Here is a 23,467-nt window from a genome sequence, read left to right as displayed (position 1 = left end):
ACTGTAGTGTAAGCGTAGAGTACTAGTCTTAAGCAAAAGCAGCAAAAGCAGCTCAGGTACAGTGTCCAAACCCTGAGTTCAAGCCCTAGAAAACACACACACACACACACACACACACACACACCAACCTTGTACCTTTTGTCCTCATACTGAGCCTGCCCTTCATGCTGTCACCTTCCTTCCTCCTGAGTCTTACCAACGTTACTTCATGCTTTTCTACACCATTACATTTTGTTGTTGTTGTTGTTGGTCGTGGGGCTTGAACTCTGGGCCTGGGTGCTGTTCCTGTGCTCTTCAGCTCAAGGCAAGCGCTCAGCTCATGGCGAGCACTCTACTGCTTGAGCCACAGCACCACTTCTGGTTTTCTAGTGGTTTATTGGAGATAAGAGTCTCACGGACTTTCCTGCCCGGGCTGGCTTTGAACCGCGATCCTCAGATCTCAGCCTCCTGAGTAGCTAGGATTACAGGCGTGAGCCACCAGTGCCCAGCTACCATTACATTTTTTTGTTGTTGGTGGTCGTGGGGCTTGAACTCTGGGCCTGGGCGCTGTCCCTCAGCTCTTCAGCTCAAGGCGAGCGCTCTACCACTTGAGCTACGGCGCCACTTCCGGTTTTCTGGTGGTTTATTGGAGATAAGAGTCTCACGGTCTCTCCTGCCCGGGCTGGCTTTGAACCGCGATCCTCAGATCTCAGCCTCCTGAGTAGCTAGGATTACAGGCGTGAGCCACCAGCGCCCGGCTACCATTACATTTTTATGGCAGTGTGGTATACATTGAATGGATACACCACAATTTTTTTGTCCATTCACCTAGATGATGGAGGCTTACGTTTTCCAATTCCATTTTGAATAATGTTACTATAAGCATTTGAGTACAAGTCTAGGGTGGATGTTTAATACTTGAGCCAAATCTAGGATTAGAACTCCTGCAGGACAAAATAAGCCTACATTTAACTATAATAAAGTACACCCCCGGTCATCAGATCATCACAAGACTTTCTCACAGAGATGTAGAGTTCTGTTGCTCAGACTCTTCCCTATCACTGCTATGGTGCGGAAAGAACATCTTTTTGTTGTTGCTGTTGGTCATGGGCCTGAACTCTGAACCTGGCACTATCCCTCAGCTCTTCAGCTCAAGACTAGCACTCTACCACTTGAGCCACAGCACCACTTCCGGATTTTTCTGATTATGTGGTGCTGAGGAATCGAACCCAGGGCACTGTACCACTAAGCCACCTTTCCAGCCCCAAGAAGAATATCTTTTCTATCAAAGTAGTTTTCTTCCTTTCTGTTGAGAGAACTGTTTTTCTAAAGGGTTCCTGCTTTGGCCATGAGGTTTGACCCTAGTTAATTACATTTTAGTTGCTTATATCAGTTTCCTGAGCACTTCAGTTAAAACATCCTGTTAGAAGCTCAGTGATTTTTAATTACATCCTGTTAAGCCACATCCTTTTGAACATTGTGAACCTGAATTTAGTCAGTGTGAGAGGAGGGCAGGGCCTGCTGGCTTAGGGATAAAAAGGGAGCTGCATGCCTGCTCTATGTGCTTGCTGGCAGGAGTTTTAGCCCACAGTTCACCCTTCTACAGAAATAAACTTTGCCTTGCCTAGTTCCTTTTGAGTTGGTGTCCTTTTTCCTAGGTGACACCCAACATCCTGTACTTTTTTTTTTTTTGGCCAGTTCTAGGGCTTGAAAATGCCCATACACTGTCCCTGAACCTCCTGTGCTCAAGGCTAGCACTCTACCACTTCAGCCACAGCGCCACTTCCAGCTTTTTCCTCTTTATATGGTACTGAGGAATCTAACCCAGGGCTTCATGCATGCTAGGCAAGCACTTCTTCACTAAGCCATACTCCCAGCCTGTACTGTTAATCTTTTTTTTTTTTTTTTGTCAGTTGTGGGGCTTGAACTTTGGGCCTGGGCGCTATCCCTCAGCTCTTCAGCTAAAGGCAAGTGCTCTACTATTTGAGCCACAGTGCCACTTCTGGTTTTCTGGTGGTTTACTGGTGATAAGAGTCTCACAGACTTTCCTGCCTGGGCAGTCTTTGAACCATAATCCTAGATCTCAGCCTCCAGAGTAGGTAGGATAACATGTGTGAGCTACCAACACTCGGTTCCTCTCAAAGTCTTTTAATCGTCACTTTCTGTAAACAGATCCTACCAAACTAGCGAGTTGTGAGCAGATTGTGAACCTGAGCTGGGCCAGTCCAAGTAGAGGAGGACTATTGCATTAAGAATAAATAGGGAGCAGCCTGCCTGCAATGTGTGCTTGCCTGCCAAATTTTTTGACTGATGTAAGTAAATGCAGAAGTAAATTTTTCCTTGCCGAGTTCCTATCCTATCAAATTGGAGTCCTTAATCCTATGGAACACCCAACAACCCAAGCCATTTCTAACACTTAATGTTTCCTTACTTAGGGACAAGGGATTGTCTTGGATCTCCCACGGGACTTGGTTTCCTGCATAGCCTCTGGTGAGCAGAGGCTGACAAGGAGCTAGCTCCATGTCCCAGTAGAGTCCCCCAGGCTTCCAGATTTGAAAGCTGTGGACTAGGTAGGTGTTAGGGGAAGGAGACACCCGGCATCACCCAGAAGGGAGTTACCAGCCTCTGGCAAAGGCCTTTTTTTCTAGAGTACAAGATTCTGGCTCTTAGGCCAAGGCAACATTTCTAGTTGCCAGTTGCTCCCCTGGGTATGTATGGGGCAAAGCAGTTGCTCCAGCCCTGAATCTCTGGCTTTCCAGATCTGCCCTGGGCCTTGGGCCTGGGGACATACTGCCTCTGCAGTCTCTGGCCACCTATTTTGAGCCATGTGTCCTCCACTTCCCTTCCCCCCCTCACATTCCATAGCTTTCACCTTGTCTAAATTTGTCTATGCCTCTGTCCGAGGCTTCCATCTCCCCCCTCCCCCCTCCACCTACTTTCTTCCGCCTGTACTCCTCATGAACAAGACCCAAAGGGGAAGCAGGGACCAGCCTGGACTACTCTTGAGCTGAGCTCTGATCTAGATCTACAGAAAGATGAGATTGTCCACGTGCTGTCAGAAAAGCAGATTTAGTCATGTCTGCAGTATGCACCAGAATACACATAACACCTATGTTCTTGGAAAAGGTGTAGGATGGTCACTAAAAATATTGAAGAACCAGGCATTGGTGATTCACACCTGTAATCCTAGCTACTCAGGAGGCTGAGATCTGATTCCAACTTTCAATTTTCTCTGTGCTTTAAAATCATTTTCTCTGAATATTTAGCTCACCATGACCTCCAATATGCTTCTGAAAGTTTAAAAACAGCTATTCTGAACAAGGATAGCCCACGCGATGCATTTATAGATGCAAAGGACCTGATTATCAAACAGTTGGCCAGCCAAAATAAGCTGTAGACACAAGTGGATAGGCATTTTTTGAGAGCCGGAAACTTATTCCCACGTCTAAAAGCCTAGAGCCGCTGGTAAGTGTGGGTGCTTTGCAGGAGTGAAGCTGGGTCACCTAGAGAGGGTAACACATTTGGCTGTGTTGCCTTCACTATCTGCATGAAGAAGAGTATATGCAAAGGGCTGGGGAGTTTCCAGAGAAGGCAACAGTGTGAAGATGTCCTGCTACATTGCTGGCCAGAAAGAAGCATGCCACTGTGGGTTTTTTGGTTTTAGTTTATCATGCAGATACAGGGACTTGAACTCTGAACCTCTCATGCACCCTTAGTTTCTCTGCTCAAGGCTAGTGCTCTTTCATTTTAAGCTACTTGTCCACTTCCAGCTTTTTGATAGTTGGAGATGAATCTCACGGACTTTACTGTGGGGCTGGCTTTAAAAACAATCCTCAGAACTGAAGCTCTTTGAATAGCTAGGCTTGTGCCTATTAAGGGGATGTTAATCTGTAGTCTCAGCTCTGAAAGTAGCCTTAGGCAGAAGGACTGTGGTTTGAGGCTGGCCCCCGGCAAAACTGGAGACCCTATCTAAGAAATAAAGTGAGGGAGAGCTGGAGTCTCACTCACCGAATCCTAGATACTCAGATGGCTGAGGTCAGAGAATCTTGTTTTTGAAGCTAGCCCTAGGAGATTCTTATCTCCAGTTAACCAGTAAAAGGCCACTAGTGGAACTGCAGCCCAAGTGGTAGAGTGCCAGCCTTAATTGAAAAAGCTAAGGGACAGTGCTCAGGACCTGAGTTCAAGCCCCAATACTAACACAAAAGAAAAAGGAGGGGGCAGGTGGAAGAAAGGAAGAGAAGGGGGAAAAAGGTTAAAAAAAGGGGGGGCTAGGAATGTGGCTTAGTGGTAGAGTCCTTGCCTAGCATGCATGAAGCCCTAGGTTCAATTCCTCAGTACCACATAAAGAGAAAAAGCCAGAATTGCTGCTGTGGCTCAAGTGGTAGAGTGGTAGGCTAGAGCAAAAGTGTCCAGGCCTTGAGTTCAAACCCCGTAACAGGAGGAGGAGGAAGGGAGGGGAGGAGGAGAAAGAGGAGGAGGGGAGGGGGAGGAGGAGGAGGAGGAGGAGAAGAAGAGGGAGGGGGAGGAGGACAGGAAACAACTAGCACTGACAGTGTATGTGTGATGTGGTTGATAGAAAGGCTGGCAGAGATTGGCTCAGCTCTGTGACTTGTTCCTGTCATCCCTCTGGGAAGACTCCCCCCTCACCCGGCCACATACTCCATGCCCTACATAGCCACAGGGCACTGCCTGTGGAAACCACTTCCCTTCAAGTACTTTCCCTGCCCAGAACAGGAGCCAGAAGCTAATCACAGGGAGACCTAGACCCAGCATATGGACAAGTCAAATCATTTCCTGAGGAGAAAGGGATTTAGGAATTTTCCATGGGAATTTTCCTTCTCCAACTCTCTACAAGCCCTGCCTTTTGACTGTCCTGCCACACCCACTACACACCAATCGAGAGGGCTCCAAGCCTTCACTTTGGCTAGGTTTCTTTTTTTTTTTTTTTTTTGGGTCCCGTCGTGGGGCCTGAACTCTGGGCCTGGGCGCTGTCTCTCAGCTCTTCAGCTCAAGGCTAGCGCTCTACCACTTGAGCCACAGTGCCACTTCTGGCTTTTTTCTTTTTGCTTATGTGGTGCTGAGGAATCGAACCCAGGGCCTCAGGCATGCAAGGCAAGCGCCTTACCACTGAGCCACCTTCCCAGCCCTGGCTTAGGTCTCTTAGCCAGTCCTCTTCCCCTGGGTGAAGTCTGGTTCTGTTTACAACTGAAAGACCAAGCCTATTTTTTCTTTTTCTTTTTTTTTGGGGGGTGGGGGGTGCGAGGAGGTTGGTCATGGGGCTTGAACTATGGGCTTGGGAGCTGTCTCTGAGGTCTTCAGCTCAACGTGAGCGCTCTACCACTTGAGCCACAGCACCGGTTTTCTGGTGGTTAATTGGAGATAAGAGTCTGTGAAAGACTTTCCTGCCTGGGCTGGCTCTGAACTGCGATCCTCAGATCTCAGCCTCCTGAGTAGCTAAGATTACAAACGTGAGCCACCGGCGCCTGGCGCCCAGCCTGCTACTATTTTGACGTGTCAGTTCACAGAGAAACCCACTCAGATCTCTCTCCTGGGAGTCTAGCAGAACACTATCCAGCTGTCTAATCCCAAGCCACGTGCCTCATCTTCCTTTAGACAGGATTCTATCATGACCCCCTGACTCAGTTTCCCTTGATGAGAGACAGCACTGGCTATGCTACTTGGATTGCTAAGCAGCGTAGGGAACGTAGAATGGGTTCAGGGACACAGGGTATATATTACCTCACCTACAGCTTTCAGGGTCTTGTTTTTGTTTTTTTGGTGCCAGTACCAAGGCTTGAACTCAGGTCCTGGCTACTGTCCCTTAGCTTTTTCAATGAAGGCTGGGGTTGTATTCCTTGAACCTCAGCTGTACTTGCAGCTTTTTGGTAGTTTATTGGAGGTAAGAGTCTCACAGAGGGCTGGGAAGGTGGCTCAGGGGTAAAGTGCTTGCCTTGCATGCATGAGGCCCTGGATTCAATTCCTCAACACCACATAAGCAGAAAAAGCTGGAAGTGACACTGTGGCTCAATTGGTAGAGCCCTAGCCTTGAGCTGAAGAGCTCAGGGACAGTGCCCAGGCCGGGAGTTCAGGCCCCACCACCGCCCCCCCGCCCCCCCCCAAAAAAAGTCTCACAGATTTTCTTGCGCAGGCTGTCTTTGAACCATGATCCTCAGAACTCAGCCTCCTGAAAATCCTAGAATAGCTAGGATTACAGGTGTGAACAACCAGTGTTCCCAGCTCTATATCTTTCTTTGATGTGAGGTTGTACACTTACCCTGGGAAATGAAGGCCAACCCAGAGTCCTCGACTCTCTGTGATCATACCCTCCATCTTCCCTCCCTAACTTCTTTTTTGTGTCAGTACAGGGGCTTGAACTCAAAGCCTCATGCTCCTATTCAGCTCTCTTGGTCATAGCGGGCACACTACCACTTGAGCCTCCACTCCAGCATTTTGCTGGTTAATTGGAGATTGAGTCTAAAGAACTTTTCTTCCTTGTGCTGCCTTCACACCATAATATTCAGATCTTAGCCTCCGAGTAGTTAGGAGTTAGAGGTGTGAGCCACTGCACCCAACTCCATCTGCTTCTTGTTCCCATTTTTTCATAGTGTGCCCCATAGACCAAGTACTTAAGGAGTGCTACACTTGCCTCTAAGATGGACAAGGTGGTGGCCAGCATTGTCAGGATGAGATCGTAGTACTGAATTTTCCATGGGGACAGTTAGGGAGGGTGCAACTGCCTGCCATAATTTTCCCTCAAGCAGAATGGACTGAGTAGCAGCTCTGATTCAGGATTGGACCAGCAACAGATGGATCAGCTAAGCAAATGCACTATTTTAAAAAGCCAAAGTGTGTGTATCCAAACAATAATTAAGAAAAAAAAATCCACAGACACCTGCCTTTCCGTTTATAAGAGGCTTCATTCAGAACAGCTCAAATGCAAACAACCTGGCAGTCAGTCCTTCAGCTGTTCCTCTGCTCAGCAAACCAGGGCTTTGGATCCTGTAGGTAGAGCCAGGCAATGACCCCATGGGGTTTCACACACACTGACACAGATTCCCTGACAGCAGACCTGGGCATTTGCCACAGAGACCCAGTGACTAAGAAGCCTTAAATATCTACTCTCTGGTCCGCATATAAAAACAACAACAACAAAAAAAAAACAATGGGCTGGGAATGTGTCTTAGTGGTAGAGTGCTAGCCTATCATGCATAAAGCCCTAGGTTTGATTCCTCAGGACCACATAAGTAGAAAAAGCGGGAAGTGGTGCAGTGGCTCAAGTGGTAGAGTGCTAGCCTTGAGCAAAAGCAGCTCAGGGACAGCGCCCAGGTCCCAAGTTCAAGCCCCAAGACTGGCAAAGAAAAACCAAAAACACCTTTCACAGACTCCTCAACTAGTGAAAAGAACAGACCAACAGATTGTGAAACACCCCACATTTGGGGGGGGGGGAATGGACAACTACATGCAACAGACTGAACCTCAAAAGTTGCAGCAAGCCAGACCACCAGTGGCTGATGCCTGTATTCCTATCTACTCATCTACTCGGAAACCCACCCCGGCCTCTCTCCTGGGAGTCTAGCACAACAGTATCCAACTGTGTCTAATCCCAGGCTACGGCACGACCCCCTAACTCAGTTTTCCTTGATGAGAGACAGCGTTGGCTATGCTGCTTGGATTGCTAGGCCTGTATTCCTATCTACTCAGGAGGCTGAGATCTGAAGATCTCGGTTCGAAGCCAGCCTGGGCAGGGAAGTTTGTGAGATTCTTCTCTCCAATTAGCCAGCAAAAAGCCATAAATGGGGGTATAGCTCAAGTGGTAGAGTGCCAGCCTTGAGTGGTCAAAGCTAAGGGCAGGGCCCTCCCCGCGGTCCTTCCCCGAGGTGTGGCCCCTTCCCCCGCGGGGGCTGTGGCCCTCCCCGGGATGCCGCCCCTGCCCGGATCTCCTCCCCAGATCTCCTCCCCGAAGCGACCGCGACCGGGATGCGGTCCCCTCTCCAGACCTGACCCCAGTACGAGGTGCCACCCCCTCCCTCCCAGGGATGTGACCTCTCCCGGAGACGCAACTCCTCCCTCGTCTAGCGGCCGCTGGAGAGATGACCCCCGACGCCAGAGGCGCGTTGTCGCCTTCCCTAGGGCGCGGCCGCCACACCTCGTGACGCAATCCCGGCCCCACCCTCTCCCTCCCAGCGCTCGCTCTCTCTGGCGCCCGCGGAGGAAATCCGTCTTTTTATTGGTCGAAAGCTTTAGATATCTCGCTCGGTATTGGCGAAGATCTATATTGTTTCCGCCCCCGGCCCCGGAGCGGCGCGTGATTGGCTAGCGGGCCTGGGGCCTCCGTACTTGGCCTGGGCGGCACGGATGAGGCCTGAGGCGGCGGCGCGAGGCAGGTGAGCACCGGCTGGAGAGTCGTGACCCAAGGCGGGGGTTGGGGAGGCTGGGGTCGTCCTTGGAGATCAGGTACGTCCTAGACGACGTGCCTAGCAGAGGGGACGGGGACCAGCCGCTCCGAGGCCGCTGGAGCTGCCAAAGGCCGCCGCCGCCCCCGACCCGCCTAGCACCCCTTTGGCAGCCAGGCCGCGGCGCCCTCCGGTGTCCCAATCAATGCGCCTGTATCCAGGACCCCCAGCGCCCGTCTTCGAGCGTCCTAGTGCCCCCTAGCACCGTCCCCCAGTGCCTCAAGTCTCCTAACCCCCGTCTCCGACCCCCGGAGCCCGGTGCGCAGGCGCAGACCGCCCCGCAGGCGCGCCCTGCCTGCGCTCAGGTGCCTCAGGTGGCCGGCGAGGCGCAGGGCGGGGCGCTGGGGTGCGGGGACCCCAGCTGCGGGCCGGGGCCCGCGAGGCGTCCGCGGCCCAGCGTAGCGGTTTGTCCCTCGCCCGCTCGGTTGCGCTGGTCCCGCTGCGGTTATAAAACTCACGGTGGTTACTTGGGAGCAGTGTTTTTGTTGTTGTTGTTTTGTTTTTTTTTTAACTCCGTTTCTTTCCAGTTGTTTCTCCTCCTCTGCCCATGGCTTTCTGGCTGTCGCAGATCTGGTTGGTTTGGAAATGCCCCACTACGATTTGGGCACGAGTCTGATCTCATTTGCATTCTGTTCCACTTGCTGGGAAGGTGACACGCTTTTTCTTTTTCTTTTTCCCTCTCTGCGTTGCGTTGTATTTTAATTCGGCTACCACCTTTTAAATTTCCCCGAGGTTTTCCTTCTCTCTTTCTCTCTCCCCCCACTCCCACCTTTACTCCTGGATGCTGCGGTCAGCTAAATTCTCATGTGTTTCTAATTCTAAGCCTGGTTGTCTGTTGGTCCTGCAGCACCTGAGCTGCTGGGGGAAGAGGAATGTGTGTACCCTAGTTCAGGTGCTCTGCTTGCCTTGTGCCCGTGTAGCCTGGATCTCCATCACCTGTTGCTCTTGAAGAGCATTTGGGGGGGGGGTGTACATATGTACTCAGGGTCTGGGCACTGACCCTTAGCTTTTTCATTCAAGGCTGACACTTAAGCCACAACTCCACCTCCAGCATTTTGTGGGTTAATTAGATAGGACTCTTCCAGCCAAGCTGGCTTTGAACTTCTATCCTCAGATCTCAGCCTCCTGAGTATTTAGGATTATAGGTGTGAGCCACCAGCACCTGACTAACTGCTGCTTTTTTGGGGGGAGAGGGAGTCCAGTCGTGGGGTCTGAACTCTGGGCCTGGGCGCTGTCCCTCAGCTCTTCAGCTCAAGGCTAGCACTCTGCCACTTGAGCCACAGTGCCACTTCCGTCTTTTTTCTTTTTTTGCTTATGTGGTGCTGAGGAATCGAATCCAGGACCTCATGCATGCAAGGCAGGTGCTCTACCACTGAGCCACCTAACTGCTGCTTTTTTTGAGGTGGTGTTTTTTTGTGGTAAAATACACATAAAGTTGACTTGAGACCATTTTCAGCTGTTGAATGGCATTCAGTACTTTCATGGTGTTGTGCAACTATCATCATTATCTAGTTCCCAAACTCATCACTCAGAACAGAAACCCACACCCACTCAGCAGGTCCTCCCCATTTTCCTTCCCCCACAATGGGATTATCCCATCTTCTCCGCCCATGAACTTTTCCTCCTCTGAACATTTCATATTCATGGGTAGTAGCTCTGGGTTTGGCTGCTTTCATGTAGTACAGTGTCCTCAAGTTCATGCTGTAGCGTGTAGCATGTGCCTGTGCTTGTTCTTTTGTGTGGCGTTGATGTGCCAGATTTAGCCAGTGCAAGCATCTGCCCCATGGGCTTTTTGGTACAAGTATTTGCTTGATCACCTGGAGTATAACCTCCTCCCACTCCACCCCCCAAAAAAGTAAACAACAGCAAAAAGCTTGTTGTCACACATAAGGATCTTTGGCCATGTTCGATGTTAAGCATTTATTTTTAGAGTCTTGTAAAATTTTTTTTGCGGGGGGGGGGTGGGGCTTGAACTCTGGGCCTGGGTGCTGTCCCTCAGCTCTTCAGCTCAAGGTGAGTGCTCTATAGCTTGAGCCACAGCACCATTTCTGGTTTTCTAGTGGTTTATTGGAGATAAGAGTCTCATGGACTTTCCTGCCCGGGCTGGCTTTGAACCTCAATCCTCAGATCTCAGCCTCCTGAGTAGCTAGGCACCCGGTGAGTCTTGTAATTTTATTGGTCTAAATATCTCCCATACTTGGCATAGCAGTACTGAGACATTCGGTGGCTAAGCAATGAGGGCTGTTTCCAGTGGATGCATTAGGGCCTCAGAAAGGCTGAGGTAAATAAGCTGGCTCTTCCACCTTCTGCCATGTACAGATACAAGACACTCATGTTATTCCTAACACTAGGGAGGTGGGATGGGAGGATCACAAATTCAAGATTAGCCTGGCTACGTGATGAGTTCAAAGTCAGCCTTGAGTACATAGTGAGACCCTGTCAAAATGAATTAAAGGCTCCAGAGAGACATGGAGTAATTGTGACTTCCCAGTGAAGAAGGCAACTACTGGTGGCCAGAGAGGCTAAGGTTCAGGCTGAGCAGATAGGAACGCCAGATAGGAGGCCCAAAAGTGGTTATAGAGTTAAAAATAAGTGTTTACTGTAGAGTTCATTTGGGTATGCTGTGTGGTAGAGGGTTGGGGGCATTCCCTGGCATGTGGGAACTTGGTCCTTAAATTTTGAAATTAGTAGCTGTGATTCCTGTAACTTTGATTTTCCTACCATTCTGTTTTCATTGGATGTAAATTTGAGGATGGGCTTTTTTTCCATAGAGAATGGCCATTAGGTTTTGATAGGGGGCATAGTGAATCTGTAGGTCACTTTGGCCATCGAGATGCTTAGTCTTGAAATTTGTGGAAGTTTGCCTTTTTTACTTCTTGCAACAGCTTTGCGGTGTTCAGTGTGTAAGCCTTGTCTACTTGCTTTATTTTTTTAAACACTTTTTATTGTTGTCTTAAGTAGTTGTACAAAGAAGTTCCCATTCTACAAAACAATATATGAATATGGGTGTCTTAACAACATTGTCATCCCTGGCTCCTAACCCATCCTTTCTCACTTTTTTTTTTAATTGAGATTAGGTGATTATATAAATTTCACATATTTCACAGTATTGTGGAATAGTGTTACTTAAAGTCACAAACACATTTTAACCTTCACAAGGCAAATTGTCATCAAGGTCTATACAGTTTGTGAATTCTATGAGCTTTGACAATACAATTATTTCTCCCACATCAGGTGATCTTTACATTTTTGCCGGGCATGGGGCTTGAACTCAGCCTGAGGGTTGTCTCTCAGATCTTCAGCTCAAGGCTAGCACTCAACTACTTGAGCCACAGTGCCACTTCCGGTTTTCTGGTGGTTTATTGGAGATAAGAGTTTCAAGGCTTTTCCTGCCTTGGCTGGCTTTGAACCTTAATCCTCAGATGTCAGCCTCCTTAGTAGTTAGGATTATAGGCATGAGCCACTGGCACCCAGCTTTACTTGCTTTATTCTTTTTTTTTGGTCAGTTTTGGGGCTTGAACTCTGGGCCTGGGCACTATCCCACAACTCTTCAGCTGAAAGCTATCACTCTACCACTTGAGCCAAAGCACCACTTCTGGCTTTTTCTCTTTATGTGGTGCTGAGGAATGGAACCCGGGGACTCATGCATGCAAGGCAAGCAGTCTACAGTGAGCCACCTTCCCAGGCCGTTTACTTTATTCTCAAGGCTTCTTCTATTCCTTGATGCTATTGTAAGAGGAATTGTTTTTCTTAATTCACTTTTACATTCTTTGGGTCCTGTTCAGAGAAACAACTGGCTCTTGTGTGTTGGCCTTGTGCTCTAACTTTGCTGCATTTGTTTAGTATCTAATAAGTCATTTCTGTGGGTTTTAGGTTTTCTGCATATGAGGTCATGTCATCCAAAGTCATTTTATTTCATTTCTTTCTTTCTTTTGATGTCTATGCCTTTTTATCCTTTTTCTTGAATAATTGCTATAGCTCAGCCTTTCAAGACAAATGTCAGAACAGCAGTGTTAACTGGACATTCTTATCTTGTTCTTGGATCTTAGAGGAAGCTTTCATGGGCTTGGCATGGATGCCCTGTCATGTTGCAGAAGTTCCCTTCTGTTTTGTTTGGTTTTGGTTTTCTGGTTATCCTCCCTCCCTTCTTTTACTCTGTGTGTGTGTGTGTGTGTGTGTGTGTGTGGTTTTGGTTTTGGTTTTCTCCTCCCTCCCTTCTTTTACTCTGTGTGTGTGTGTGTGTGTGTGTGTGTGTGTGTGTGTGTGTGTGTGTGTGTGTGTGTGTGTGTGTGTGTGTGTGTGTGTGTGTGTGTGTGTGTGTGTGTGTACACACCAATCTTGGGGCTTGAATTCAGGGCCTGAGCTGCGTCCCTAATGTGTCCCTAATGCTTCTTTTTGCTCAAGGCTAGCACTCTGCCACTTGAGCCACAGCACCACTTCCAGCTTTTTCTGTTTATGTGGTACTGAGGAATGGAACCCAGGACTTCATGCATGCGAGGCAAACACTCTACCACTGAGCCACCTTCCCAGCCCTTTTTTTTTTTTTGGTCATGGAGCTTGAACTCTGGGCCTGAGCGCTGTCCCTCAGCTCTTCAGCTCAAGGCTAACGCTCTGCCACTTGAGCTACAGTGCCACTTCCGGTTTTCTGGTGGTTTATTGGAGATAAGAGTTTCACGGACTTTCTTGCCCGGGCTGGCTTTGAACCATGATGCTCAGATCTCAGCCTCCTGAGTAGCTAGGATTACAGGTGTGAGCCACTGGCGCTCAGCTTTTTTTTTTTTTTTTTTTTTTGAGACAAGGTCTTAGCCTAAGTATTAGCCCAGGCTGACCTGGAACTTGGGATCCTCCCACTGCTGGCTGGTTGAGTACTTTGTCATAATGGGATGTGGGCATTCTCCAGTGTGTTTTCTGCACCTTTGAGGTGATCAGGCATGCATGGTTTTGCCTAGGTGCATCTTCAGCAGACTACAAGGCTCCAGTTTTTCCTGTATTTCAGTTTTATCTCATAGCCCCACTTCCCTGGGGACAGTAGGTACCACCAGTTCTTCAGTCTTTGGGAATCCTTGGGCAAAAAAAATGGATGCTTGTCAGCACTCCCCACTGCAAGCTGATCGTGAGCTTTTCTACCTTTCACTCAGTTTTCTCTCATCTAACTTCTAACACTTTTTTGCTTTGGCTTTCTTTTTGTTCTTATGGATTTATCTTTTTTCAAAGGGACGTCTGGAAGATACTAGATTCTGAGGTCTTGTTTAGCACAGCATTTAAACAATTTTTTTTACAATTATTATCTTTAAGTAGTTGTACAAAGAAGTTCCCATTCTACAAAACAGTGTATGAATACAAGGTGTCTGACAACATTGTCACCCTTCGCTCCCAACCCATCCCTTCTCTAATTTTTTTTTTAAATTGAGATTAGGCGATTATATAAATTTCACATACTTCACAGTATTGTGGAATAGTGGTACTTAAAGTCACAAACACATTTTAACCTTCACAAGGCACATTGTCATTATCATGGTCTATAAAGTTCGTGAATTCTATGAGCTTTGACAATGCAAATTATTTTTTTCCACATCAGATGATGTTTACATTTCTTTCCTTTTGCTTAGTGTAGGCTGTTCCCTCTTTCCCTCTCATTCCTCCCTTCCCATCGCTGTCTTTGGGTTGCTTAGTTCTTTTTCTTCTATGTCCAGTGCAGCTGATGGGTCCCTTTGTTGTATATTGTTCTGTTTCCCATTTATTCTGTGTCCTCCTCCTGTCTTCCCTCTGTTGCATAGCGCAGCATTTTAAACTGGAAATTCCTGGGTGACCTATTTTCAAAGAATGCCATTATTTAATGGAGCATGTTGTCAGCCCATAACCGTTGCCCCCTAGTTCTGAGTTTATGACAATCAAAAGGACTCCTCAGCCAGGCCCCAGTGGCTCTCGTCTGTAATCCTAGCTAATGTGGAGGCTGAGAGCTGAGGAACATGGTTTAGAGTCAGCCCAGGCTGATGAATCTGAGACTTAACCTTCAATTAACCAGCAAAAAGCTAGAAGAGGAGGTGTGACTCAAGTGTTAGAGCAACCAGCCTTGAAGAAAAAAAATGAAAGGCCCTGAGTGCACACAGACACATACACACAAAGGGAAAAAGAAAAAAGGCTTCTTCAATAATGGCACCCATTCTTAGCATTTTCAGATTCTGTAAACAAAGCCAGTCTAACTGTGGTTGTGTCCCAGTAAGTAGCTGCCCTCCACTTAGCCCGGCTTCTCTTATCTTACACCTTGACCACCCTTAAAGGTGTCAGGGTGTGGTCCTCAGCCACTGCAGCCTCAGGCCTGGCAGTCTGGAGTAAGGAAGCTCCCTCCACACTGTTAAGTGCTGTGCTTGGAGCAGAGCTGGGAGGGTGGTCCTGCTACGGGCTGCCCATTGTTTACCTGCTGAGGATTGAACCCAGAACCTCCCTCCAGAGCCCCACCCCCTACCTTTTTGGTTTGTGCTTGAGCTGTCCTCTTTGTTTTTGTTTTTGTTTTTTTTGGGTCCGGTCATGGGGCCTGAACTCTGGGCCTGGGTGCTGTCCCTCAGCTCTTCAGCTCAAGGCTAGCACTCTACCACTTGAGCCACAGCACCACTTCTGGCTTTTTTCTTTTTGCTTATGTGGTGCTGAGGAATCGAACCCAGGGCCTCTGGCATGCAAGGCATGCGCTCTACCACTGAGCCACCTTCCCAGCCCCTGAGCTGTCCTCTTGACTCTCAGGTCTTCCTGCTCTCTGAGAAACTGGTGACCACACGCTCTCATTCACTTCTCCCCTTGCTCTTAAGTTTGGAGTGCACTGAAATTTAGAATTGCTTACTCAGTTGATTTCCCAGAATCTGTGCATGCTGGCTCTGCATTTGAAGCCAATCATTTCCACTAGGCCAAAATAAGCCAGGAGGCAACAGATGAGAAAAATACAGCACATGATGTTGCAGCTTATAAAAGTGTGTATTTGTAATTATATGTTATAATTGGCTCTACTTCAGTAAACAACTTGTATAACTGGTCAGCCTCACAGCTTGCATTTGCCCTTTAGTCAGCAGACTGGTTAGGTGGGCTCTATGTGATTGATTGCATAAGGGGTGGCTGCTGTGGGGAATTTTAGTGTTGGAGCCAAGACCCCTGTGACAGTTGCTTTGACCTTTGTGCAGAGTCAGACTGCAGGCCGAGAGAGTGAGAGTGTATCTACTACCCCTGTGGTTCCCTGAAGGCAGTAAAAGGACCCTTGGGAGCAAAACAGCACCTTACCTGGCTGCCTAATCCTTCTGTTTAGTTTTGCTTATTTTGGAGGTACTGGGGTTTGAACTGAGTGCCTTGAGCTTATTTTTATTTTTTTCCCCAGTACCAGGACTTGAACTCAAAGCTTTGAGTGTTCTGCTTATTTGCTCATCTGGACGGTCCTGTACCACTTGAGCCATGCCTTTTTCTGGCTAGTTTGGAGATGGAGTCTTTTTTTTTTCTTAATATATATTTTTTTATTGTAAAGATACTGTACAGAGCAGTTGCAGTTACATGAGAAAGGTAATGAGTCCATTTCCTACCGAGCATTGTTACACCCTCCTTTATTTTTCCCCTACCATCTCTTTCCTTCCCACTTTCCCAACTCCTCCCTCCCTTCTCCCTCTGCCCCTCACAGGATGGAGTCTTATGGACATTTCTTTTTTTTTGGGGGGGGGGGGTCCAGTCGTGGGGCCTGAACTCTGGGCCTGGGTGCTGTCCCTCAGCTCTTCAGCTAAAGGCTAGCGCTCTACCACTTGAGCCACAGCGCCACTTCCGGCTTTTTTCTTTTCACTTAATGTGGTGCTGAGGAATCGAACCCAGGGCCTCAGGCATGCAAGGCAAGCGCTCTACCACTGAGCCACCTTCCCAGCCCCATCTTATGGACATTTCTGTGTGGCTTGACTTCAAACTGAAATCCCCAGATCTCAGTCTCTTGAGTACCTGCTATTACAGATGTGAGCCACCAGAGATGAGCTTATTTTGATTTTTATTTTGTTTTTTTGTTTCTGGTGCCCATCCTGGGGCTTGAACTCAGGGTCTGGGCATTGTCCCTGAGCTTCTGTCCTCAAGGCTAGTGCTCTATCACTTGAGCCACAGTTCTATTTCTAGCTTTTTGGTGATTAACTATAGATAAGAGTCTTCAGGAATTTCCTGGCTTTGGACCTTGATTGTCCTAAGTAGCTAGGATTACTGTCATGAGCTACCAGCACCCAGCTTATTTTGACTTTTAATTGTAAAAGGAAGATGACTAGCATATGAAAAACATGGTGGGGCTGGGAAGGTAGCTCAGTGGTAGAGCGCTTGCCTTGCATGCACGAGGCCCTGGGTTCGATTCCTCAGCACCACATAAGCAGAAAGAAAAAAGCCGGAAGTGGCGCTGTGGCTCAAGTGGTAGAGCGCTAGCCTTGAGCTGAAGAGCTGAGGGACAGCGCCCAGCCCAGAATTCAGGCCCCACAACTGGACCCAAAAAAAAAAAAGAAAAAGAAAAACATAGGTTAATGATTTCTTTGAAGCATGCTGCTTCAGTGTTAGACTGTGCTCACCTTTAACCGGGAGCCTCCTGGGAAGGAGGACAAGTGCAAGGCTGTGGGTAAGTTACTGTAGTTACTGCCTTGCTCCCGTCTGGGTTATAGCTGCAACAAAGCTGGCCCACTGCTTCTAGCTAGGTAAGCCAAGTATAGGAAGAAGAGCAAACAGGACTTGGGTATGACATTCCTTCTTGCTTTCCTATGACCTTATAGCACTTTGGTTTTTTTTTTTTTTTTTGGTGTTTTAGTGTTGTTTTTTTTTTTTTTTTTTCCAGTCCTGGGGCTTGAACTCAGGGCCTGGGCGCTGTTCCTGAGCTGCTTTTGCTTAAGGTTAGCAGTCTATCACTTGAGTCATAGAGCCACTTCTGGCCTTTTCTGTTTATGTGATACTGAAGAATCAAACCCAGGGCTTCATGCATGCTAGGCAAGCACTCTACCACTAAGCGACCTTCTTAAGCCCTCTTTATAGCACTTTGGATGTGATGTTTCCAGGGTACCATCAGACAGGTGGGAATGTGTGTGTGAAGGTAATTTCAGCCTAACAGCACAGTATACCATGCATGACTGCATGTTCCCACATCTTGGACACTCATGGTGCTGGGTATCCCACCAAGAGAAAGACACCTTGAGGAGAAGCACTAGATGGGTCCCTCCCCAGATGGGGACACTTGGAGGTAGGCTCAGATGATCTGAGGGTGTGGTTGGTCAGTTTGGATATAACGAGAGCCAGAGGGTGGGGACAGGAGTCTGGGAAGAAGGTGGCAGCCCAGATGGGAGGACACAAACTGCAAGGCCAGAGTTGAAGAGAGGTGCATGGGGGTGGGTAGAATGTGAGGGGAGGGCCCCAGTGTAGACCAAGGTGATCAGGGAGCCTGAAGGTGAGCCAGTAGGAGTTCATGGGAGTGTATTAGGCTGATGGTTCAGATCACATTTTCTGAAGTACTGGCTTGAGGGTGAACACGAACTGGGAGTTTATCTGAGCACTTGCAGAGAGCTGGCCAGATTGGAAGATGGAGACAGGTGTGAAGAGGGACACAGCCTTCTGAGTTTGCTTAGATGGGGGAATGTGTAACTTGTGGGTAGACCTGTAAGAAATGCTCAATACAAAGTAAAACCAGAGGCCGACCTCCCTGTATACACGCTTGAATTGCAGCTGGGTTAAATAAATTATAAGTGGTGTGACATCTAAAAGCCTTAACAGCAAGTAGTGGGCTGCTGTGGACTATTCCTGGGTCTTTATTAGAGAAACCTTTCTAGAAGCAGGATGAGCCTGGGACAGCAGTCCTAGTTTGGCCAGCTCTCCTATGCCTGGCATATGTGTGCCAGGGCAATATCTCACATCCATCATGGCTCTTTATTACAACAGGAAGAGATGAAGCCCCTGAAAGGATAAGGAATATAATATGGTACCAGAGGTGTGGCTCCAGTAGTAAAGTGCTAGCCAGAAGGGAGCAAGCTGAGCAAAAGTGAGAGGCTCTGAGCTCAAGCCCTATTATCAAAACAAAAAAAGAAAGAAAAAAAATAGTACATTATCAGCCAGGTTTAGTGGCTTGTGCCTGTAATCCTAGCTACTCTGGAGACTGGGATCTAAGGATTATGTTTCGAAGCCAGCAGCCTGGGCAGATTAGAGGGGTGGCTCAAGTGGTAGAGTGCCTGCCATTAGGGAGCAAGCCAAGGGAGAACTTCAGGCACTGAATTCAAGTCTAGCTTTTTGCTGGAGATAAGGGCCTCCAAAGGATTTGTTTACTCAGGCTGGCTTTTCACTCTAGGCCTGGGCATCATCCCTGAGTTCTTCAGCTCAAGGTGAGTGCTCTACCACTAGAGTCAGCTCTACTTTTTGGTTTTCTGGTGGTTAATTGGAGATAAGAGTCTCACTGGCTTTCCTGCGTGGGCTGACTTTGAACCTGGGATCTCAGCCTCCTGAGTAGCTAGGATTACAGGCATGAGCCACCAGAGTCCGGCTTCAGGCTGGCTTTAAACCATGTTTCTCAGGTCCCAGCCTCCCAAATAGCTAGGATTGTAGATGTAAGCCACTGGTATCTGGCTTATTATTTTTAGTCTGCAAGAAAAATCTCTAGTTTATCTAGTTTCAACAGTTTTAAAGCATAGTACTTATGTCAAACATTTAGTACTGACTGATGAGACTAGAATCTCACCATTTAGCCCAAGCTGATCTTGTAACCTTTATTCTCCAACATCAGAAACCTAAATGCTGGGATTATAGGAAGTGCCACAGTGCCAATACCAAAGTGTTTTATAGCACTGCTTGTGCAATTTATGGCATATACTTAAGGAACTGCCTGATAGCAGCCTAGCTGCTGTTGAAAACCAAGCTGGAGCCCATTGCCAGTGGCTCACGCCTGTCATCTAGCTACTCAGGAGGTTGAGATCTGAAGATGGAGGTTCAAAGCCAGCCTGGGCAGGAAAGTCTGTAAAACTCTTATCTTAAAAAATGACACAAAGTTTCCAGATGTGATGAAGCCTCAGGATTCCAGAGGCAGAGCCAATGTACAAGCTGTGCAGTGAGGGCCCCAGGCATGCCCCCAGAGGCTCATCCCCCCCACCCCCCAATCAAAGAGATTTGGATGTCTGCCTGGATAAAACAACAACAAAAATGACACAAGGGCTGGGAAGGTGGCTCAGTGATAGAGTGCTTGCCTTGAATGCATGAGGCCCTGATTCCTCAGCACCACATAAGCAGAAAAAGCCAGAAGTGGTGCTGTGGCTCAAGAGGTAGAGTGCGAACCTTGAGCTGAAGAACTGAGGGACAGCGCCCAGGCCCAGAGTTCAGGCCCCATGACCGCCAAAAAAAAGCAGAAACAAAAAAACACAAAAAGGCTAGGAATGTAGCTTGGGTAGCGTGCTTGCCTTGCCTAGCATGCATGAAGCCCTGTGTTCGATTCCTCAGGACCACATAAACAGAAAGGGCTGGAAGTGACACTGTGGCTCAAGTGATAGAGTGCTAGCCTTGAGCAAAAGAGCTCAGGGACAGCGTCCAGGCCCCGAGTTCAAGCCCTACAACCACCAGCAGCTCTTCCGTGGCACCAATCATTTCTGTGGTCTGTGAATGATGTTATAAATATGCAGTGGCCCTTGGAACAGAAAAGGTTCCCTTGTACCTGCTCCAGAGGCCAAGATCCAAATAAGCATCTGCCTGGAAGGGTCTTGAAAGGAGAACCCACCTGCTCATGTTGACCTGGTGTGGGGTAGAGCTCAGAGTGCTCTGAGGGTTAAGGCCTGTACAGAAGGCTCTTGTTGGAGAGCTAGAGGAAGCCTGTCACAGGGGCTTGGTCTTGTGCTGAGGTGCCAAGCCATTTAAGGGGAACATGCCCTGGTCTCCCTGTGGAAGGTTCCTGGCCCACCTGCAGTGACAATGCACCACATTAATCACTGCACCAGCCACAGGGCCCAATGTGCCCTGTCTTCGGGGGTGGAAGGAAGTGCCATCCCAATTTTAAAGCTTGCCTTTTTCAGCTTTCTTTGGACAACAGATTGTGCACTGATTTTATTTCCGAGTCCTCGTTTTATTCTGTTCCTTAGCTCTGTGCCATTTGCTTGAAGCTATTTTCAACTTTATTTAGCCTGTGTGTATTGAGATTTTTTTTTTTCAGGCATTCTCTAGATTGCTAGGAGGCAACTGGGGACATTCTAAGCCGTGAGTTTGCCCCCCCTGAGGAGCTAGGATTGTATGAGTGAGCCACTGGTACCCACCTATGGAGGATTTTTTGACCAAAGTTTTCATGAACTAAACTTTTTGCTGTTGGTGGTGGTTGTGGGGCTTGGACTCAGGGCCTGGGCATTGTCCCTGAGCCTCTTTGTGCTCAAGGCTAGTGCTCTACCACTTTAGCCACAGTGCCACTTCCAGCTTTTTCTGAGTAGTTTATTGGAAATAAAATTCTCACAGGGACTTTCTGTCTGGCCTGGCTTTGAACAGTGATCCTCAGATCACAGGCTCCTGGATAGCTAGAATTACAGGTGTGCGCCACCAGCTCCTTGGTGGACTAAACTTTGTTTTTATTCCCACCATATAATATGGAAATAGCGTTAACGGGAGAAATGCAGAATCATTTAAGAATACTCTTGACATCTAAGTTTGAAAGATACCTCCTCAGATCTGGAAGGAAGTTTGTACCTGAACAGGTTACCTCTCCTTCTCTGTCATTGATCTTGTGTTTTCTTGGCCAGTGGTCAATGCTGTCTCCCTAACTTGGAAGGCAGAGCTGTTTCTCTACTGTTTCTCTATCTTGGCCCCATGTCTCAAGCACTCAGCTGACACCTGAGAACTTGGGCCACAGGGTGCCCTGAGCTGAGGCAGACCCAGCTCTGGTTTCTGTGTCTTGCACCAAGTTGGTCTCAAGTTAGTTGTTACCTTCCTGGAGCCCAGGACCTTGAGGAGAGGTGATTGTGAACAAGATCACACAGGTTGTAAGGCCTGGGCGGGCAGGCAGCAGGCAGGAGGAGCTGGCAGAGTGAAGAGATCAAGGTTTAAAGACAGACCTCTCTCCATGTCACCTTTGTATCAAACATCTATGCACAGTCTGGGTTGAATATTTTTCTTACTGTTCTGATAACAAGTGCAGACCTTGTCTCCTCTGTGAGTCTTTCAGACTAGCTATTTGAAGAAATATCTATTTGCCAGGGCTGGCACAGGAGAAAGATTATTACAGTGTTTATTAGAGGAGAGAGAGCACATGGCACCCTCCACTATCTAGGTACCAGCGGGGTCTGGGGATAGGAAGTCAGATAGGTGGAGCTCAGGTGGGTCTAGGTGGAGAGAGGAAGGGGCCAGCTGTATGGCAGGAACTCCAGGATCTGAGAACTAAAGGTGGACATAATGTTTACAGTCTGCTTCACCAAGTATGTGTCATCCCCCATAGAGAAGCTCAGGTGCAGTAATGGTAAACAGGGCTGGCACAGTCAAGTGGTCAGAGAAGTCACTGGGGAAAGTAAAGCTAGCAAGTTTGCTTTAGACAGTGAGGGACTGGACTGAAGAGGCAAGAAGATGCTGTGGGGCTGGGAAAGTAGCTCAGTGGTAGAGTGCTTGCCTTGCATGCATGAGGCCCTGGATTCGATTCCTCAGCACCACATAAGCAGAAAAAGCCGGAAGTGGCACTGTGGCTCAAGTGGTAGAGTGCTAGCCTTGAGCTGAAGAGCTGAGGGACAGTGTCCAGGCCCAGAGTTCAGACCCCACTACTGCCAAAAAAAGACCACTTTGTGGATGTCCCTGAATGCCAAGACAGTTACTCAGCCCAGAACTTCATGGTTGCTCAGTAAATTATTGCCAAACACAGGGCAAGCAGAACCTTTATTATCTTGCACCTGGGGCGGGGCCTGGTTCTACAGACACCCACCCGCACAACCAGAGTAGAGATTGAAACACTTCTTCATTCTCTTCTGTGCTGGTTTAGGTGTCCGTTCAGGTAGATAAAGGGAAGTAGTATGTGCCAAGTTCATACCTGAACATAGTTCGTTTTACTGGGCAGACTTCATGGAGGTGTAGAGGAATGAACCATACCTGCAGAGGTGTGCTCTGGCAGGGCTGGTGGGCCTGGGGTCTGAGAAGGAGTGATGCTTTCCAGGTTGTCTCCATGTGTGGGGTTCTGTAATCCGTGGTGTTAGTAGAGGTGCTAGGCATGGTGGTGCAGACCTGCAATCCCGGCCACTCAGAAGGCTAAGGTAATCCCTTGAGTCAGGATCTGGAGGACATCCTGGATGGCATTGTGAGACTTTGTCTCAAAAAGTCCAAAGAAGAGAAGAAATCAGTAGATGCAGTTTAAAACCATTTTTTTTTTTGAAGAAGGGTCTCCAAGACTGGCTTTGAATTTGTGATTCTCTTGCCTCTGCCTCCCAAGTACTGAGATTACAAGTATGTACTACTACACATGGCCAGAAGTTTTATTTTTTATTTTTTTAATTTTTTTTTTTTTTTTTGGGTCCGGTCGTGGGGCCTGAACTCTGGGCCTGGGCACTCTCCCTCAGCTCTTCAGCTCAAGGCTAGCGCTCTACCACTTGAGCCACAACACCACTTCCGGCTTTTTTCTTTTTGCTTATGTGGTGCTGAGGAACTGAACCCAGGGCCTCAGGCATGCAAGGCAAGCGCTCTACCACTGAGCCACCTTCCCAGCCCCAGGCCAGAAGTTTTAGAGATACACAGTGGTCTTTGTGAGTATTTACTTTTTAAAACAATCTGGGCTATTTTAAAGAAAATGAGGTGAAGTACTTTTTAGTTCCTAGAATTCAGCCACTTACATATTTTATCTATATGTGTATAAGTATATACATAAAATACATACATGTAGGCTGGGAAGGTGGCTCAGTGGTAGAGTGCTTGCCTTGCATGCATGAGGCCCTGGGTTTGATTCCTCAGCACCACATAAGCAGAAAAAGCCAGAAGTGGCGCTGTGGCTCAAGTGGTAGAGTGCTCGCCTTGAGCTGCTGAGCTGAGGGACAGTGCCCAGGCCCAGAGTTCAGGCCCCACGACTGACCAAA

The 23,467-nt window shown here is 48.1% G+C and overlaps 1 protein-coding gene across 5 annotated transcripts in view; it reads left to right on the top strand.

Annotated features, from left to right (window-relative positions):
• Nucleotides 1-8,308: 8,308 nt before the first annotated feature.
• The window catches only part of Sun1 (Sad1 and UNC84 domain containing 1), a 52,489-nt gene continuing 37,330 nt past the window's right edge, over nucleotides 8,309-23,467 (top strand). For 4 of the 5 annotated variants that reach the window (XM_042686647.1, XM_042686649.1, XM_042686646.1 and 1 more), the window contains exon 1: nucleotides 8,309-8,363. The gene's annotated coding sequence lies outside the window, so the exon portion shown is untranslated. The remainder of the gene's footprint in view (nucleotides 8,364-23,467) is intronic. The other variant, XM_042686648.1, reaches the window with a different exon arrangement.

Source organism: Dipodomys spectabilis, unplaced genomic scaffold (assembly GCF_019054845.1).
Source record: "Dipodomys spectabilis isolate Male_0828 unplaced genomic scaffold, ASM1905484v1 ptg000098l, whole genome shotgun sequence".
Taxonomy (NCBI): Eukaryota; Metazoa; Chordata; class Mammalia; order Rodentia; family Heteromyidae; genus Dipodomys; species Dipodomys spectabilis.
This window is presented reverse-complemented; position numbering and strand designations above follow the sequence as displayed.